This window comes from Ascaphus truei, chromosome 2 (assembly GCF_040206685.1).
Source record: "Ascaphus truei isolate aAscTru1 chromosome 2, aAscTru1.hap1, whole genome shotgun sequence".
Taxonomy (NCBI): Eukaryota; Metazoa; Chordata; class Amphibia; order Anura; family Ascaphidae; genus Ascaphus; species Ascaphus truei.
In genome coordinates this window covers 348662000-348683559 of record NC_134484.1, presented here as the reverse complement: position 1 = coordinate 348683559, position 21560 = coordinate 348662000, and positions in this window count along the sequence as shown.

The window sequence follows — 21560 nt, the reverse complement described above, 5'->3', positions numbered from 1 at the left end:
TTTTGATTGTGGTTGGTATGATCTATTTACATATCGCCCTGTGTCTCTCCCATTATTTATACTCTGGTCTCTAGATTTAAAGTTGAAATTTTTATTTCCAAAGTCTTTGTAACTCCCTTTAGTGTAATCTTCTATGTCTCGCATACATTTCTTTCTCTTACCCATAATAATATATTTTTCTAACTCATCTATTCTACGTGTTAATTCTAAATCATTCTTTTTAAAATGGTTAGTGGATTAAAATGGCTCAATTTTCTCTTTAATTGTATTTATCTCTTCATCCAATGTTTTAAGGTTATTCGTATGTTGGATCGTAATTAAACTTATGAGATCATTTGAACATTTGTCATTTTGTGCCAAACCAGATTAAATTCTTGGTCATCAACATTACATGTCGGATTTTTTAAAAGTCTTAAACCTCTTGGTATAATATCATCTTTCAAGTACGTTTCTAAAAATGTCATATCCCATCATTTACCCACCATGAGTATCTTTCATTAATAATTTTTCAAGTTTTGTGAATTCTAGATCTAAATCACCCTCCTCCACAGGTTTGGGGGTCTCATTATCAGAGGTTTCCCTATCTGTGAAGAAAGTTTCCAGTCTAGTCTTTCTAGATAATCTTTGCATAAAAACATTAGGTGTGTTTTCTCCTTCCTCCTCCATAAGTGCAGCCTTAAAAATTAACCCACAAGTGACCAAGAAAATTAAAATTAGGCGCTCTAGTGAAGAGTTAAATAGTGCAATATAAGTGAACAAAAAATTGTTGTGAATTGAATATAAATTAAATATGAATTGAGGATCATTGCGTTGCAGATGGAGAGCTTCCTGATACACCGGGAATTGGAGGGCGAAGACATGTAAAGGTTAGAAAAACACTGAATGTACGTAATTTTTGTTTTTCTGTTTTTTTTATTGTGTTTTATCATTTTTATTTTTTTGCTTGCCCATTGACTGCCAATGTATTTATCTGTGCCCCTTTAGGGTATAGATAAATACAGTGACAGGCAATGCATCTTTTGGCAAATGGTTGTTTTTAATTAATTGTTATATTTTGTATTTCTGTTTCCTGTTTTGAGTTAATTGTTATGTATTTGTACGGCTTGTTTTTATTTAATTTTTGGGTTGTTTAGGCATTTGATTTCTTTTATTATTGTGTTTTTAGGCGTTTGATTTCTTTAATTGTTGTTGTTTAGGCGTTTAATTTCATTTATTGTTGTGTTTAGGTGATTGGTTTCTTTAATTGTTGTGTTGTTTAGGTGCTGTTCTTTTTTTTAGGTTGCCCATTGACTGCTATAGTGGCTTATCATGACACTTTAACGTCTTGTGATCTCTCCCTTGCTCGATTTTCTCAACACCCATTCTCTCCTTGACCCTCTACAATCTGGCTTCCCACACTGCTCACTCGACTGAAACAGCCCTCACTAAAATAACTAATGACCTCCATGCTGCCAAAGACAGAGGTCATTACATTCTGCTCATATTACTTGACCTCTGCAGCATTTGACACCGTGGACCACCCTCTTCTCCTTCACATTCTCCATACTCTTGGTATCCGTAACAAAGCTCTATCCTGGATCTCCTCTTACCTCTCCCATCGTACTTTCATTGTCTCTTCTGCTAACACCTCCTCCTCTATCGATCTCTCTGTGGGGGTACCTCAGGGCTCTGTCCTGGGACCTCTTCTCTTTTCTCTGTACACACTTTCTCTCTAAGTGACCTAATTAAATCTCTTGAGTTTAAATATCACCTCTATGCTGACGACACACAAATTTACTTTTCAACCCCTGACCTTAAACCTGCTGTACAGACAAAAGTTTCTGAATGTCTCTCTGCGATATCATCCTGGATGGCCTCTGCCGACTTAAACTTAACATGGCAAAAACAGAGCTTCTCATTCTTCCTCCCAAACCTGGCCCTACTACCTCCTTCCACATTACTGTTGGAAGTACTATCATTCACCTAGTAGCCCAAGCACGCTGCCTAGGGGTCACACTCCACTCCTGTCTCAATTTCTCCTCTCACATTCAAAACGTATCTAAAATCTGTCACTTTTTCCTCGGCAATATTACAAAGATACGTTCTTTCCTCTGTTGCTCGACTGCTAAAACTCTGACACATTCTCTCCTGTCTCAATTACTGAAACCTCCTGCTGTCCGGCCTTCCTGCCTTCCTGCCTCTCACCTGTCTACCCTACAATCTATCCTAAACGCTGCTGCCAGAATCACTCTACTCTTTCCTGAATCTGTCTCAGCATCTCCCCTGTTGAAATCACTCTCCTGGCTTCCGATCAAATCCCGCATCTCGCACTCAATTCTCCTCCTCATTTTTAAAGCTTTACACTCTTCTGCCTGTCCTTACATCTCAGTGCAAATTTCTCACTGTGCACCATCCGACTCTTGTGTTGTGCTCAAGGATGCCTTCTCTCTACCCCCTTTGTATCTAAAGCCCTCTCCCATCTTAAACCTTTCTCACTGATTGCCCCACAACTCTGGAATGCCCTTCCCCTCAATACCCGACTAGCACCCTCTCTATCCACCTTTAAGACCCACCTTAAGACACACTTGCTTAAAGAAGCATATGAGTAGCAGTGGCTAATACTATACACATTTTACATAAAGCTTGGCCCCCTGCAGATGCACTTACCAGAATGCCTTCCTACTGTCTCTGTACGTTCTTCCTACCTACCAATTATATTGTAAGCTCTTCGGAGCAAGGACTCCTCTTCCGAAATGTTACTTTTATGTCTTATTTGTTATTTATATGATTGTCATGTGTATTACTACTGTGAAGGGCTATGTACATTAATGGCGCTGTATAAATAAAGACATACATACATACATCTTTTGGACTTTTAGTAGCTGCAGGGATAACTAATGTCATGGAACCAGAACTACCTTTCTGACTCACCCACCTCTCTCCTTTGCAGCTTCTGCCTGTCAGATCTTATTCCCAGCTGCATGGAGTTTGCACACACATACTGTGCCTGTGTAACTTGCAACAATGTTGCATTTCTTGCCTCCGGGCATGGAATCAGTGAGCTGCTACTGCAGTTTCTGAGATCCTCACCAGCATGGGCTAATCTACCCCCCCCCCCCCCCCTCCTGTTTGTTCAGACATAGTCTGCCCCTAGACTATTCCTTTACCCACACTGCCCCTCACTTCCTTTTCCACCCTGGAGACAGTGAGTACAGAACCCCTTCTCTGTTCATCCCCCATGGTGAGGCCATCTCCTTTTACCGGTTTCTAACTAATAATCACCACTACATACCATCCACAAGTATCTGTGTTCTGCTGCCTTTCCAAATAAAGTGGAAGAAATATTACAGGGCTTGGAGTGATTTAAAATGTAAACTGTGTTAATGCTATCGGGAGCCATTCACACATCAAACGTGACCCTGGCTTCAAAAAAGTAAAAAGAGGACCGTGTACCTTGGGGACACACACAGAGGAGCTGCTACCCACAGCCTTTATGCTAAAGAAACAGCAAGCAGCTTATACAGCAAACTGCACACAGCCCGCAGCCTTAACAGACAAGAAGTAGCTCAAACTGCGCAGCAGCTTTGCAAACAAACAGTGCTTCTTACAAAAAACCTATGCCTTTCTCTGTCTGAGCTCACCCTCTGCACAGCCCCATAGTGAGGAGCCACCATCTCCCCTACCCCTGCGCATGTCCCCACGGCTAGCGCCATCAAGGGCCACGCTACCGGACACCTGCCAGGACACGGGTCAGAGCCACCGGACACCTGTGAGTACAGCTACCCCTACGCTGCACGCTGCAGGACACCGCTCGGCATCATCTGAGACAGACTCCCATCGCTGACAAGGTAAAAGACCGCACGCCACACGCACTGGCTAAAGGCCTACACACACCTACAGCATGGCAGAACTCAGAGCCTCACCAGACATCACGCAGGAAAGCGATCACTCAGACACAGAGAACGCCGCGCAACCGCAACAGGCGCAGGCAGGTGCAAGGCCCAAACGGACAGTCACGCTGACACAAAAGGCCCACAAAAAATACGAGACTGACATTGAAGCGCACCGCGCTAAATTAGAGTTGGCCTGGAACACTACCATACTTGGGATATGCAATGTCGCCGGCGCTGGCAATTCTGTACAACAGCTCGAGCAGGCAATAACTCAATTAAAGATAGATCACGCACGCTACCAAGGGCTGTCAGAGGCATACGTCACTTACCTGGCCAGGGCTAACACCAGTGAAAGCCTGCAAGAAAGGGACTTACAGCACAATATTGACTTGACACGAGACAGCCGCGTGCGAACCGCCATCGTAGACGCCCAAAGCGAGAGAAAAGAGCTCCTCCTGGAGACCGCATCGCAGCGCTCAAACACATCAAGGCACTCATCAAGGACAGCAAAATCAGTGCAATCTAACGCGTCCAGCGCAAGCACAAATGCTACCAAGGCGCGAGCCACCGCAGAGGCCGCACATGCCAGGGCCGAATATAGTCGCAGAGAGGCAGCCATAAGAGCAGGAAGAGCGCGCATAGAAGAGGAGGAACAGACAGCCGCTGCTAATGCCGCCGCCGCTGCCGCCACTGCTGCCGCCACTGCTGCCGCCACTGCTGCCGCCAATGCCACCGCTAACGCCGCCACTGCTGCCGCTAACGCCGCCACTGCTACCGCCGCCACGGCCGCTACTGCCGCAGCCACTGCGCGTAGGAAAGCCGAATTTGATGCGGAACTAGAGGCACTTAATCAAGAGAAGGAAGCCGCTGCCGCCATAGCCCAAGCTGAAGTCCTAGAAGCAGCCGCGCAACAGGATGGCGGGGAGCAACCGTACAGACGGATTGCCTCAGAGAATCCAGTCCAATGCACTGAAGACTACGTAAGGAGCCTCTTCAGCGTAAACACCAGCGCACCATCTCAATACGAAGAGAGCGACTCCACAGACACCAAAGACTTGCTAGGCCCACGAGGAGAAGACGCTGTTCCTTCAATGGTACATGCTGCCTGGGATAGCCACAGCCGCAACAGTGACCCACACGCCAGCGCGCACACGGATGCACTACAACAGGTTCGCCATCCAGGTACACCCAAATGGGAAAACACAGCCCCTCACACCGACCAGCAGCCATCATGCGTCCACGCCAAGGAAGAGGCGACCGCACAGACCCTCCCAGCAACTATCTCAGAACGGGACAAACACGCCGATGCCTCAGGCCTGACAGACATAGTCAAGTACATGATCCGGCGTGACCTGGTGCAAGCAAGACTCACCAGCTTCGACGACCGCCCTGAGAACTATCGGACGTGGAAGTTCACGTTCAAAGACGCAATCAACAGCTTGGACTTCTCAGCGAGGGAAGAGCTTAACCTGCTATTCAAGTTCCTGGGGAACGAATCCAGAGAGCACGCGAATAGACTGCGGGCGGCAAACGCGCACCAACCCCAAGTAGGTCTTGACCTAGTGTGGGAAAGGCTAGAAGAGTGCTATGGCAGCCCCGAAGCAGTCGAGGATTCGCTCGTCAAAAGAGTCGAAAGCTTCCCCAAGATCACAACCAAAGACTACTCGAAGTTACGAGAGCTCGGGGACCTGCTGCAAGAACTGGAGTTCGCAAGGAAAGACCATTCCTTAATAGGTCTCAACATCCTAGACTCAGCTCGTGGAGTGAGACCCATCCTGGAGAAGCTACCCTTCAACCTCCAAGAAAAATGGATCTCACAAGGCTCCAAATACAAAAGGGAGAAGCAAGTCGTCTACCCCCCATTCTCAGTTTTCTTGAGCTTCATTCGCGAAGCAGCAAGGACGAGGAACGACCCCAGCTTCTTCTTAGGTGCGCAAACCACATACAGTGCAAGCAGCCTGAGGAACGAGAGACCAGCGACGAGATATGGTAACACCCAAACACCCATCTCGGCCCGCAGGACGGACGTGCCTCCCACGACCCAAACTACTCCAGATCAGTCGGTCGTCGGAGACAAGGAACCAAGGGACCCAAACAGGGAATGTCCCATACACAAGAAACCACACCACTCAACAAGTGCTTTGGGTTCAGGATGAAGTCCCTAGATGAACGCAAGAGGTTACTTGGAGAATTCGGAGTTTGCTTCAGTTGCTGCGGTTCCACGACTCACCTAGCCAGGGACTGTAAAGAAGAGATCAAATGCACAGTGTGCGAAAGTGACAAGCACGTGACAGCGTTACACCCAGAGGCGCTGACACTCCACCAACTCAAGAACCCATCCTCCGTAGCGGAGCATGGTGGGTAGAAAGAAGGAGAGTCAACATCCGTCACATCTCAGCGCACTGAGGTTTGCGGAAAAGAAGGTGACAAAATGTCCTGCTCCAAAATATGCCTTGTCGCAGTGCACCCCCAGGGACAACCTGAGAAGGCTATTCGGATGTACGCAATCCTCGACGACCAGAGCAACCGATCGCTGGTCAGGTCAGAGTTCTTCGACATGTTTAACATACAAGACGGTGCTTCTCCTTACACTCTCAGAACGTGCGCAGGGCGAATGGAGACCACAGGGAGAAGAGTGAATGGCTACACGATATGCTCAATAGACGGCAAAGTGAACATGCCCCTTCCCACACTCATCGAGTGCAACCACATGGCCACAAACAGGGACAAGATTCCCACACCAGACGTGGCACTCCATTACCCCCACCTCAAAGGAATAGCCAACCACATTCGGCCGGTAGAACAAGGCGCCAAGATCCTGCTGCTGCTCGGTAGGGACATCATGAGGGTACATAAAGTCCGTAAACAGCATAACGGACCCCACAACGCGCCATACGCCCAAAGACTTGACCTGGGATGGGTGATAGTGGGCAATGCGTGCACCAACAAAGGGCACGGGCGAGACTACGTTGATGCCCGCAGAACGGTGGTGACAGAATGTGGACACACATCTCTCTCTGAACCATGTCTTGGCCATCTCCAAGTGACCGAAGGGCCAAGTGAAGAGAAAAGACAAGGTCATACCCCTGAGATCAACAAAGACATCCTCACGTCGAGGGGATGCGACAATGGCCTAGGATGCTCAGCAGTCCAGACAGCTAAGGATGACGAGTCGATTCCACCGAGGGAAGGAAGTAACCTCCCAAAGGTGACCGACAAAGGGATCGTCCAAAAGGCAATGAACAATCAGACAATACTCCCACGAGCAATGGCACAACTAAGACGTACAGTTGTTCCTCTCCACAGAGTATCAAGTGACAAAGCACCCAGCTGCCACGGCTGGCACAGCCGCAAAAGATTGCGCCCTACAGGTGAAGTCCCAGTGTCAAAAAGACTGTCCTCTCACACGTCTAAAAAGAGACAGCCACAGAGACATTTCATAAAGGGATTTACATGGGCAAAAGAGACTGTTCTTCGTTACGTCCAGGGAGAAAATAACCTCCCAATGGCAGTTAACAAAGAGACACAAAAGCGTTTAACCAAACTACGGGGAGATGTTCTCGTGCAAGAGGAATGCACCAATGACCTACGGTGCACAGCGTTCCAGACAACAAGGAACAATGACAAGCAAACACCATAAAGGGAAGATAGAGGATTCCCGAAGTTAACAGTCAAGGAGCTCTCTAAAGACGGACTAAGCAGTTGGGTGACTCCGCTACCATTCCGTTCACCAAGAAGGCGCTTCCCAAACAATGGAGAACATGCCATCTCTAGGTTCACTTCGCACCTCTGCGACCTACAAAGGGAACCAGAGACCAAAAACAACCTTGTGCCTTCATCCAGAAGATATGCCTTACCGGCCATGCAAAGCCAGCACCTCTAATGAAGAAAGGTGAAGAATGCCGGTACCTCCAATCATCTGGGGCCTACCACACTCAGGAACCCGATCAAATCCGGGTAGTGTTCAGCCCCAGCACTCAGTTTCAGGGAGTCTCCCTGAACGACGCCCTCTTTACTGGACTAGATTTGACAACCAGTCTTCCAGGAGTGTTGTTCCGCTTCCGCAAGGGGCCAAAAGCCACCTCCTTCTGCCAAACGCCAAGTGATAGAGCGACAGGCTACCACGACTGGCATACCTTCAAGGGGATGCGTTCTGTGGGTAAAACTACAGAGACAAAAAGACTGTTCTCCCACAAGGCTAAAAGGAAACAGTGCCAGAGACTTTTACACAAAGACATTGTGGTGCAACCAGCAAACCTGGAGCTGTGCATCCACCCTGCATCCTTTGCCAAAGAACCTTGACCAAGGGACCTTGATACCAGTGATACCGGCCGGTGTCACATCGCTATGTGGACATGGACTCTTGTATCGTTTGAGAATGTGATGTTATCTTTGTTATGCATTGCACATATGTTCCAGATAGTCTGTTATATAGTGGTATCTACAGATACCAGACGGGGAGAGTCATGGAACCAGAACTACCTTTCTGACTCACCCACCTCTCTCCTTTGCAGCTTCTGCCTATCAGATCTTATTCCCAGCTGCATGGAGTTTGCATACACATACTGTGCCTGTGTAACTTGCAACAATGTTGCATTTCTTGCCTCCAGGCATGGAATCAGTGAGCTGCTACTGCAGTTTCTGAGATCCTCACCAGAATGGGCTAGTCTGCCCCCCCCCCCCCCTCCTGTTTGTTCAGACATAGTCTGCCCCTAGACTATTCCTTTACCCACACTGCCCCTCACTTCCTTTTCCACCCTGGAGACAGTGAGTACAGAACCCCTTCTCTGTTCATCCCCCATGGTGAGGCCATCTCTTTTTACCGGTTTCTAACTAATAATCACCACTACATACCATCCACAAGTATCTGTGTTCTGCTGCCTTTCCCAATAAAGTGGAGGAAATATTACAGGGCTTGGAGTGATTTAAAAGGGAACTGTGTTAATGCTATCGGGAGCCATTCACACATCAAACGTGACCCTGGCTTCAGAAAAACTAATGATTTATGTTTAGTTTATTTAGTTTTATATACATATAAATACATATTCCCTCACACTGGGGTTTTCACATATTTTGATATACTTCTGGTGAATTGGTGTCTTATATTTTTTCATATTTTTCTCATTTTATGCCCTTTTTTTTTCATTGCTCCACTTTTGCCTTGATACATATGCTCCCATGATTTTCTATTGGTAACCCTGGCAGCCACAATCATATATTATCTCTAACTGTGCATAAAATGTCTGAATTGACTGTATAACCTCTGTTTATTTAATGCAACCATGTATTATCATAACTCTGTGCCCAGGACATACTTGAAAACAAGAGGTAACTTTCAATGTATTACTTCCTGGTAAAATATTTTATGAATAAATAAATAATCTTGAGCTTCTATTTTTACTTTTATGAAATGTGTGTGTGTGTGTGTGTGTGTGTGTGTGTGTGTGTGTGTGTGTGTGTGTGTGTGTGTGTGTGTGTGTGTGTGTGTGTGTGTGTGTGTGTGTGTGTGTGTGTGTGTGTGTGTGTGTGTGTGTGTGTGTACACAAAGAGAAAAGAGAAGCCCTATAAGAAGCACTCAAAAAATTCAAAATAAAATGGATTATATTGATAACACAGAAAAAACAAAAAAAGAATCAAATTAAAAAACGAGAAACACTAATCTCCAAAATAATGTTAAATCTGCTAGATATCGAAAAATCACAAAAGAAAATATAATGTGATTAAACACACCAGAAATGAAAATTACACACAAATACAATAAATTAATCAACACTATAAAAGCTAAAATACACTAAGGGGAAAAAAGATTCCTCTCAAGTGTGATGAACCGGCCGGTCAGTGAACAAAATTAGCTGACATAATTAGATGGTGGATGTGCTCATGCCCATGTACATAATGAAAAGGACAGGTAATGAAGGGTGGTAACCCTAGCAAGGTACAGCCAATGTATCAGAGCAGCCTAATAAAGTGTCAGCTATGTAGCAATGGAGTGTCTTGTATCAAGCATGTTGCGTGGTAGCACTGCCTAAAATAGCAGTACAATAGTAATAATACTATAGACAGTTCTGGCTAGATCAGCAGAAAGAAGTGTAACGATACTCATCAATCAAGCAGTTCCTCCGTTGCAAACGATGTAAACAGCCAGGTACTTGGCTAGAAATATGCAGCGGTGGTGCAGCAGAAGCAGGCGTATCCATCCGGTCACATGAGCGGACACTCCGTTCTTGTAATGATCCGGTTTACGCGTAGTAGCTTCTGCATATCTGTAGCTCCAACTGTGAAGCAGCGATCAGCAACAACAACGGCTGGTAACTGATAAATAGAAGGGAGATGTGGTCTCGAATGGGAACTCCAATGGTCGTTTCGCCGTGAGGCTTCTTCCGGGAGTGTTATTGTGTGCAGAGCAGAGAGACAATATTTGAAGGCGCCGCCAGCATTATGTCATCGGTCACGTGTGTGGTAACCGCCAATCAGGGCAGAGTATGACCAAGCACTCAAGCACAGGGCTTTAATCATAGATACAGGATATAGCTGCAGCTGAATAAAAAGCAATAAATAAACACAGTACAATAACAAACAGATGGTAGAGGAGAGAGACATTAACTTATAAATATGAAGGACAGAGAATAATTACGGTACTAATAAAGTGCGAAGATGGAGAATTAATAGTAAAAGGGATGTATTATAAAAATAAACTATAAGAACATGGCAAAGCCAAGATAGTCGTTGAGGCCGGCAGGGATCACAGACCCCAGCTGCACTATCCACCTGCATTCTTTCCTGAGTAGAGATTTTTCAGTATCGCCACCCCTAATTCCCAAATTAATTCTATCAATGGCAAGTGCTGTCAAATGAGAGGGATCTGATCCATGCTCTTGCCAGAAATGTCTTGCTACGCTGGTAATTTTCTTAAAAGATGACAAATCGCGCTGAGCATTTTTAATATTTCTAGTGTGCTCTAGAACACAGAACCTTATCTCTCTCGTTGTCATGCCAACATAAATTAAGTGGCACGGGCAACTTAAACAGTAGATTACATTCTTTGACTTGCAATTAAAGAAGGTTAGGATTTTAAATTCCTTTGTACCAGATGAATTTTTGAAAATACCTGTTTGTTTCATGTATATATACATGCCGAACAATGGCCACACATAAAATCCTTTTATCTCCGATTGTTTGAGAAAGCTAGCAGTTATTGAAGGTGAATAGTGACTTTTAACGAACTTGTCTTTTAAATTGGGCGATCTTCTACTTGTGAGTTGGACTGATTGCGGCAATATTTGTTAATTTTATTTATTTATATATATATATAGTGCAGAATAAATGAGTTATTCAGTATTAGGTGATACCTTTTTTATTCCCTATATATCCCTTATATCACCTAATACTGAAGAACTCATTTATTCTGCACTATCGCAACTGGACTAACACAGCTATTCCCGTTTATATATATATATATATAATTCTGATAAGGATAATTATAATTCTATGTACATGTACTAAAAAATAAATCAAAAGTATCAATAATATGCTGTAAGTGAAGTATGCAAAATCCAATGTTCCTTAAAATCCAACAGTACATAAATATGACAAAAAAATAATACAAATACAGTCCACGTATGATAAAAGTTAATATCGCAGCAGCTTTGGGGAACTCTCGGGCTCAGACACTTTTTTTTTTTTTGAGGGAATATGTTACTACTCGGACACTGTTATATATATGTTGCTAATTGGTACTGCACCATTCTGAACATACTGTACATAGGAGATAACACAAAGATCCATCAAACTCAGTCCCCTGCTGCTGGAGGGGTCCTGCCACTTGCTCACAATCTTGTCACAGGCCTTCAAATACAAGTAAAAAAAGGCTTTGATGAGCCCCAACTGGTCAGTCGGCGCCAGAACATAAAACGAGCATGCACTCTGACAGTAATTACTAGAGCATTGATTTTTGCCTCTGGATACATTTAATCATTCAAGTTCTAACTTCCCCAATTATGGCTTACCTTGACCACAATCAGACTCACTAAAATAAAGTTTTAGCTAGAGATGTGTAACCTGTTCGGGATTGGTAATTTGCAGTCATTTTGCATTCTTTTTTTTAATTTGTAAGTTAAAAAAGCTAAAAATGTAATTAAAAAATAAAATAAAAAATTATATATATACATATATATATATCAAATGGAAATATAACTGTATGCTCATTTGCATGTCTTAGGCAGGTCTGCAACCCCGCCTTTCACCATTATCACCCAGCACACAGCACTTCCACTGCAGCAAGGGATTCTGGGAAATGACATGCAAATGAACACACATTCCACTTTTTGCTTCAAAACCATTTTAAACATGGTTCCCTATAGGCTTAAGCTTGCTGCATGGTCACAGTTTTAAGCACAGCCAGGGTTAAGATGCATAGCCAGTAAACCCACCCACAGTCAGACTGTTTTGACCTTAATGGGTCTCATCAATGTGGGGTTGGTTACACTGGCTATACGAAGCTGAAGCAATGAGGATGGGGTTTACCATACTTAGTTAAGTTATGGTGAGTAAAAAATGTGACAAAAACCCTCCAGAGCAAAGCATATAGCAAATGGAATATATATATAGTGAAGTCCAGAAATGCACACACCAACCAAGTCATGTAGACAGATGCTTGTCCCATATACAGTAAATGCAATAGAACAAATAAACCAGATTTGACGCTGGTTTAAAAAAAAATGTAATTATATATATATGTATATATATATATATATAAAATTATTTTCTTTAAAAAAAGAAAGTTTTTGTGAACGTGAAACTGCCCATTTTGCAGAGTTCGCTAACCGTTGAGATCAGTCGGCACAGCTCTAGTTTTAACCCTTGCGGTAGAGTGCTGAACTCATTAAAGTTCAACCAAAGCTAATCATCCAGCACAGATTTTCAAACAGCAGACGTGTTTATGAGCAGACGCTCATGGAATCTGAGTTCACCCAATATTTCTCACTATGAATAAATGCCACACTGACAATATGCATTTTGTTATTTACCTGACACCTTCATTTCTTTATGTTATAAATAATTAACATATCAGACTCGATTCACATGCATGTGATGTTGTTTCAGTTTGTTTTAAGAAATCTTGTAGAGCAAGGTTCTAGTACCCGTAATAGTCTGGGAGGGGTGTAGGTTTGTTGCAGGTCATAATAACGTTAAAACTGTTTGTGCTGCTTCACTTAAACCTAGATTTGTTCTTTCCCGATTAAAACTGCCAGTGCCACTCTTTCTAATCCAGTTTCTACTATATTAAGGATTTGGTGCGGAGACCTTTAAAAAGTCCATGATAAGAGTTCTTCTTAGACGCAATACTATTATCTTTAACTTCTTCATTCTGAGGCGTTTTTAAAAACTAGGTGTAACGGGTATTCCCTATGAATACCGCCGCTACTACCTGCTGTGCAACCTGTGTGGCTCTCAGGAGCCTAAGCCTCCGCTTGGGGAACCTGGGGTACATACATATCATACATCTCTAGGTGCAACGCCTCCACCTGGGAGGGATCCCAACGGAGTGGGAGGAGGCCCTCACAGGAAACAACCACACAACACGAGCGAATATAAAACAGGACTGGCTTTACTGCATGGAAACACATATATCACTCAATAACATCATAACATCATCATGCGCCACGGCGGGCGCTAACCACACTGGGTGTCACGGCGGACACTAACCACACTAGGCGTCACGGCGGATGCTACCACCTCTAGGCGTCACGGCGGACGCTATCACCTCTAGGCGTCACGGCGGACGCTACCACCCACAATGTGACCCCACCCTGTGTCCAGTAACCCCCACCCAAATGTCTCGTACTCCCAGAGTCAAATACCACTGTGCATGTGTATGTGTGACTGCGCAGCCACTATGTTTGGTGATAGGCCTGGTTGGTGCACGTGAGTTGCAGGTTACCTGCCCGGGCTCCAGCCACGGGTACCGCGATATCAATCCGCACGATCCGACGTTGTCCTCCACACCGCGTGGGTTGAAAGTCCAGCGCGAACAATGTCTCTCCTAGTCTTAGGGTCTTGGGTGGTGTTCTGAGCCCAGAACCCACCTCGCAGGGCCGCACGGCTTCCGCTCTGTGTCCCTGACTACTTGACCAAATAATGGGGCAGTGTCCCTATCTAGGGCCTGTCCCTAAGCTCCACAAGCTATTAGGTGACTCAGGACCTAACTGGGACCTTGGGGGCTGCTGGCCTATGCAGAGGGTCACTGACCCCTGCATCCACCTCTTACCCCTAGCTGGTCCGGATCCTGAGTGCCTGCGTAGCTGCAAAACCCCGCGAAATGTATCTAACTGGGAGCAGGGGAATCCGGCCTTCTGATTGGCTCCCTGGCGTCAGGTGTCTCTGCCCCTAAGCACCCTGGGGGCTGGCAGTCTATTCTCGCGCATGCGCGGGCTGTCTGAGCCTCCCGCGCTGTGCACTGCCATTGCGCATGCGCAACAGCCCTGTGTATGCGGCGCCCTGCTTCCCGAGCCGCCGGGCCGGTGGCAACGCGATCACGGCCTTAGCGACGGCCCGATCGCGTCCCCGGCAACCGGCCTGCTCGCCGCTCGCGTCCCTAGCTACCAGGGATCACTATGCTTCCGCTCCAGCCCGATCCACACGCGCGCTCGCAACTGGGAAGGAGGGGGTGAGTGCGCGAGGGGGGGGAACCTGACTACACGCGAGGGGGGCCTGGCTACATCGGTTTCTTTTATTTCTGGAGAAGGCTGCATCCTAATATGAACGTAAGGCTTTAATGCATTTGGAGGGGAGCTGCATTGATGTAATAGAGTTTATTGAGCTGTCAAAATCTCACATTTCTTTTCCATATGTTAAAATGGTGCTTGATGATTAAACTGACAAATTAGTGAGTGCATTTTCAATAAGGCTTTTATAACTCTTCAAAATAAAGGCAAAATACTCAACTGTCATTATGACAGTAAGAGAAAAAAGTCTTTCTTTCAATGCATGTACTGTTTTATAACAATATTTATCTACATACCAAGGGAAAAATGGCCTCGCTGTGAAGACCAAGACTCTAGCTTTGTAGAGGTTTTCGTTTCCGATACAACAATTCATGAGAGTGGACAAGTTACTTGATATTCCGTAATGTCAGAAAAACAATGGATTGCAAATGTTTCTAGGCAGAGATTGACAGCGCCTATAACATTCTCTGTACAGTGCTGTGCACACAGTTGCACTATGAAATTAGAAAAAAATACGGTGTTATATAGAGTTAACTATGCATGCATCACTTCCCCTTACAACCAATAAAAAATACAGGGATCAATATACAGCAGTACAGTAAGGTCCCGCTTCTCGGCGATCCGCCAATACTGCGGTGCCGAGAAGGGGGCTACCATGTCCGAGCATGCGCAAAAGGGAACAGCCGAGTTTGCGCATGCGCAGAAGGGGTACGAGACACGGAAAATCGCCGGTGGACATAGCAAATGCTATATTCCGCTTTTTGGCGATTTTCGCTTTCCGGCAGCACGCTGGAACGGAACCCGCCGTATGAGTGGGGCCCTACTGTACAAAAAAGGGCCAGGCATGTACCAAGTGATAGGGAAGGGAGTAGAAATTACAATGTCAATTGTTTGGTGTCAGTTTATCAAGAAACTTTGTACTATTGTGCTGTGTTTGCGTCAAATTGCGATTTGGCGAATATCAATGAGGAAGAGATAGGGTAGAATGAAACAACGCACATGTGATCTATTAATTTCTGCATCTTTGTCTGTCATATTATTTGTCTGTTGATAGGTCTAAGAAGGAATAATTCTCCCTGGCTAATGAGCTGTGTCAAACGCAAGAAACATGATTAATAAGCTTCTTAGGCTGGACATAGCCGCAAGCAGAAAGTTTAGAAAAATATTACGTTTACATGTGATTGAGCTATCAGAGGTGATCTCAGTGTAGTGACTAGCTAATTTTGCAATAAAATGTCATTTGTACGTTTATTTAGATTCCAGAAGATACAAATATCATTGAGCCATTCCAGCGATAAAAACACTGAAAGAAAAGACTACAACCAGAACGACATACAAAAGAAATGGCCACCTTGTCAGCCTTCTGTTGTTCAGTGACATTAGAATGGGGTGACATTGATTCCTCTCAGTGGGAACGTGTCCTGATATTCTTAGTTCCACTGCTGTGCCTCGGACATCGCACCAGTAAGGCATAGCACCCCACTGAGGTCTTATTAAAACTGGTCTTTTGTAACGTGTGCTGTCTATGCAAAATGACACTGATCTGATGGAACACTACAGAGGGTGACAGAGAGAGTGCAGTGCAGTTCTTAGGTGTCAGTCATGTCAGAGCAGAGGGATAGCAACTCCTCCTATTCAGATACACCCATGGAAATGAGAGGACATGTAGTCTGGGAATTTGATATGTAGATTTGTCACTTGTTTTGTTATATGATAGTGCTTGTGTATTTGTTAATAACTTAATCTCCTCAATGCAGAAAGGACCAGCAATACATGTTTTAAATAAAACTATCTTATGCTGCCTAGAAGAACATTTTGTGGCCCTGAATTTCACTGTGTGGTAAGCATAAATCTAACCTTTTTACGTCTTGGGGAGTTGGAATGCATTGCTCTGTTAGTTGCAGGCTGCTCCAGCATCAAACTGGATTAATGTTCATAACAGAGCGTCAGAGTATAAAAAGCATTTCTCCAGTAGGTTGCAGATTTATTTTTGGGTAATGGCGGGAGTGACTGAGAGTCATCATTGCCATCTTACAATCATACAGTGTGAAATGAGTTGGTGATCTCAGCTCATTCCCCATGAGTCAGGTGACCATGTCTCATTTCAGGATGTACTAATTGGCAGTCTCGGCTGAGATCCCATGGATTGCAAGTACATTTCGACAGGCTACAATAATAACCTTTGAAGGGTAGTGCCATGAGAGTGATTCCGAACAAAGAAACCTAATTATGACATTGTTTTCTGTATCGTACCAATTATATAGATAACTACTAAAAAAAAAAATTATATATATATATATATATATATATAATCAAAAAATAAATAGATGATACCGTTCTGTGGCTAACGAAATGCTTTTATTTGTGCGAGCTTTCGAGATACACTGATCTCTTCTTCCGGCGATGTTACAATGAATGAAGCAAAAGGTATACTTAAAAACAGTGTCTCTTGGAATGTTATCTGTGCTTGTCCTTCCCCCGTGTGGATGTGTAATCAAAAAATAAATAGATGATACCGTTCTGTGGCTAACGAAATGCTTTTATAATCAAAAAATAAATATATATATATATATATATATATATATATATATCTTATATATCTGAGTGATGCTAGCATTGTATGTATACATCTCCTCTTTTAGCAATGTTAGTATTCTATATTAATTGAAACTGCTGTGTATCCATTTCCTTGGATGTCACTATCATTCTTTACCCAGGGTTAACACTTTGTACTTTTTTTTGTAAGTGACCTTCAACCTACATCCAGTATTCACTTATTCTATAGGTGAACTTACTATTCATTGTAAACTTACTCTATGAGTTAGTGGTTCTCAAACCTCTCCTTGGGGGCCATCGGCCACAAGAGGTTTTAAAATAACCAATGTTCTTGCGCAGGTGAATGCATCTGATTTAAATATAAATGAGAATATTGTCTGTTTGTTTCAGAAACCTGGTCTGGCTCCGGGCCCTGGGGTTACAGAAGCAGTGCTATAAGTGACCTTAGGATTCCATATGGTCTCTGCACACTGAACTCATTCATTCTATGTGATATCATCCTATATTAAGAGTCAAAGCAGCAATCCACCCCATATGATCTATTTTTTTCCATACTTATACCAAGTGGGGTCCCTCAGGGCTCATCCGTGGCTGGAGTCACCAATAGAAAGCTGCAATGTCACCTCTCTAATCAAATACAGCAGGTCCCCAGGCATGCAGCGGGTTCCGTTTAAAGGGCCCACCACAAAGCGAAAATCGCTGGAAAGCGGAACCGGCGATTTTCAGTATGTGCGCATGCGCGGATCGGCAATGCGCCATTCTACGCATGCGCAACCTCGGCAAACCCCGCCATTCTGGATGCGCGACCCAAGACCAGCCCGTTCTGAGCATGCACGACATCAGGCTGGCCCGTTCTGCGCATGCGCAGACGCAGACATGGCGGTCCCTTTCTCAGTACCGCCGTATCGGCGGATCACCGAAAAGCGGGGCACCGAGAAGCGGGGCCTTCCTGTAGTTTTCTACTGGCCCTGATTCTGCGGCTATTTTGTGTTGGGCGGGTAAATATTTTTACTGCGTACCAATACCGGGGGAAATGGGGGTTCCCAGAGGTAGAGGGGCCATGGAGCAGCTCTGGCACACCACCCAGTTCAGGTAAGGTCAGGTAATAATATTGAGCATCTGTATGCATCTGTTTTTTTTTTTATAACTTTGGTTTTATTGGGTGAAATACATCTCACATGGTAACACCCTCCATTATCTCCAAGTATATCACCAGAATAAAAACTTTCATTTTTGTTTTATACAAACCATCCAAAATTTTTGACGAACCAGACTCACAAGACGAACAGGGGGGGGAAGACATGCCCCATAGCTACTGGGGCCGGGAGGGGGGGGGAAGGGAGGGCTGGGGGAGGGAAAAGGGGGAGGGGGGATGCTCCGAGGACGATCCAAATTTCCGCCGTCAGGTGGGCTTCTTTTTTCCTTTTTATTTTTGTTTGTGCTATATGTCGAGGCGGGCTGCGTAGTATGCTTCTTTGTTTGTTTTTGCTCTCCCTGAGACCCCCCCGGTCTCCCCCCCCTTTATACATCTCATGTGGCCGCGGTCCCACTCCTGTGCTGAGCCTACGGTCATTAAGTTGTCAAGGATCCCTTTCATTACCGGAGAATGCATTTGCTTGTAATCATTGCAGAATTGTGGTGATATCTATTCCCGGGATGTCTGTCTGTGCCAACCAGGGCTCCCAGACTTTTAGAAAATTTGAGCCGGTGTCGTTGACCAGACTCGTCAACTGTTCCATCCGGCAAACAAACCAAATTCTGTTTCTAATCCTTGGGAGAATTGGAATCTCTATTTGTTTCCATACTGCTGCGATCTCGCATCTGGTGGCAGTGGCCAGATGTGCTATTAATTTATGTGTGGCGTTTGAGAACCCCTTGACCCGCCTGCCCAGTAGGAATAGCCACGGGTCCAATGGGATCTCCACATCCAATAGTCTTTGGAGCCAATCCTTAATTTCCTCCCATATGGGGGTTATCTTTGAGCAAGACCACAGCATATGTAACAGGTCCGCTCTCTCCCCGCACTGTTTGGGGCAGAGCGGGGAGTAGCCTTTGACAAATTTAGATAGTTTAGCGGGCGTATGATACCACCTCATCAGGACCTTATATGCATTCTCCTTTAATGTGGTACAGATGGAGCTTTTGGCCGCCACCTGCAGGATCCTGTCCCAGTCTTCATCCTCTAACGTCCCACCGAGGTCTGCCTCCCACTGCCTCATGTATGCAAGTCTGGGTTGGTCGTCCGTTTCTGGGCATACCACTTCCCTGTACATTCTAGACGTTAGTCCCCTTGTGTCCGTGTCTCTTGAACAGAGCTGCTCAAAATTTGTTCTCCGAGGCCGAATAGGGGCTTCATTGTAGAAGGCCCTGATCTGGAGGTATCTAAAAAATTCCGTGTTAGGTAAATTTTTCTCTTCTCTAATATGATCAAATGTTTTGATGTGTAGTCTGGCCTCCAGATCTTTCAGACGGAGATATCCTGCTTGGATCCATTTTGAGAAGATCGTACTATCCATCCCTGGAGCAAAGTTTGGGTTACCCCAGATAGGGGTCATTAGAGAGTGTAGGGACGTGAGATGGCATTTGAACTTAACTGCGTCCCAGACCTTCAAGGAGCTGACCATGGTCTGCAGAGGTATCCGCATGACGGCCCGACTCTTACGGGGCAACCAAATTAGATTCTTAATATCTATTGGTGAGCAACATTCTTTTTCTAATGCTACCCACCGGCGGAGATTCGGTTCAGCGTGCCACTGCACTATCTGGCTCAATTGCGCTGCTTTGTAATAGGCGAACAGACATGGCACCCCCAACCCTCCTCTCAAGGTCGGCCTCCTCAAGATTGCTCTATTAATTCTCGGGCTTTTCCTATTCCAGATAAATTTTGTTATCAGGGACTGAAGCGAGAGGATATCTTCTCTTACCAGGGGGATCGGGAGGGCCTGGAAAAGGTACAGCACCCGTGGCAGGAGATTCATCTTCACACTGTGTATGCGGCCTATCCACGAGATACTGTACTCCGCCCATTTCCCGATATCCTCCCGAAGAGTCCGAAACAACCTGGGATAGTTAGCTTTGTATAAAGCCTTATATTCTTTTGTGATGTATACCCCTAAATATTTGATCATAGAGGGTTGCCACTTAAAATTGAAATTAAGATCGATTAGTTTTTCTACTTGTTTGGGTAAATTTATATTGAGCGCTTCCGATTTGGCCTGATTAATTTTGAACCCAGAAATTTGTCTAAAGGTCCCCAGAATTGAGAAGACGTTGGGCAGGGAGGTGAGAGGTTGTGACAATGTCAGGATCACATCATCTGCGTAGAGCGCCACTTTGTGTGCTTGCCCTTTTACAGTTAGTCCCGTAATATCCAGGTTGTTTCTGATATGTGCCGCCAAGGGTTCCACGCATAGGGCGAACAACAAGGGGGACAACGGGCATCCCTGGCGCGTGCCACTCTTAATTAGGAATTGCTCGGATGAGAAACCCTGATGCCGTACCCTTGCCGCTGGCCCCTCGTAGAGTGCCATAATGGCCTCCAGGAGGCGTCCCTCAAAGCCGAACGCTCCAAGCGTCTTCCTCAGATAGGGCCAATCAATTCTATCGAAGGCTTTTTCAGCGTCCAGACTTAGTACCATTGACTGGATGTTTTGTTTCTGTGCCAAATCTATCAGATCTATTATCCGTCTGGTATTGTCTGCCGCTTGCCTTCCTCCGATAAACCCCACCTGATCCGGATGAACTAACCTGGGTAGGACAGTACCCACTCTATTGGCTATTAATTTGGAGAAAATTTTGATATCTGTGTTAATCAAAGAGATGGGCCGGTAGCTCTTGCAGTCTGCCGGGTCCTTACCAGGTTTATGGATCAGGGAGATTGACGCCTGAAGCATCTGGGCTGGGAATGAGGCCCCATGTAAAATAGAGTTAAATAACTTCAATAGGTGTGGGGCTAATTTTTTCAGATATTTTTTGTAGTATAAGTTGGAGAAGCCATCTGGCCCGGGCGCCTTGGCCGGTTTAAGTGACTTTACAACTTCCGTTAACTCTTCTAAAGAGAAGTCCGACTGTAACGCTTCTTTCTCCACCCTGCTCAGTGTCGGTAATTTGGCCTCTTTTAAGAATTCCCCTAGATTTTCCCTCGTCTTTTGATTGTGTATGACCTTACCTCCATCGTACAGTGTCTCGTAGTAGCTTTTGAATTCCGCCACGATCCGCTCAGGATTGGAGGTGAGGTCCCCCCCTTGTGTGCGTATAGTTTGTATGTGGTAACTAGGGATTTTGTTTCTCAGTTTATTTGCCAATAGGGTGTCTGGTTTGTTCGCCTTTTCAAAGTACCTACGCCTGGACCAGCTCATCTCCTTTTCTGCCTGGGAGGCTAGCTTGATGTTCAATTGCTGTTTGATAT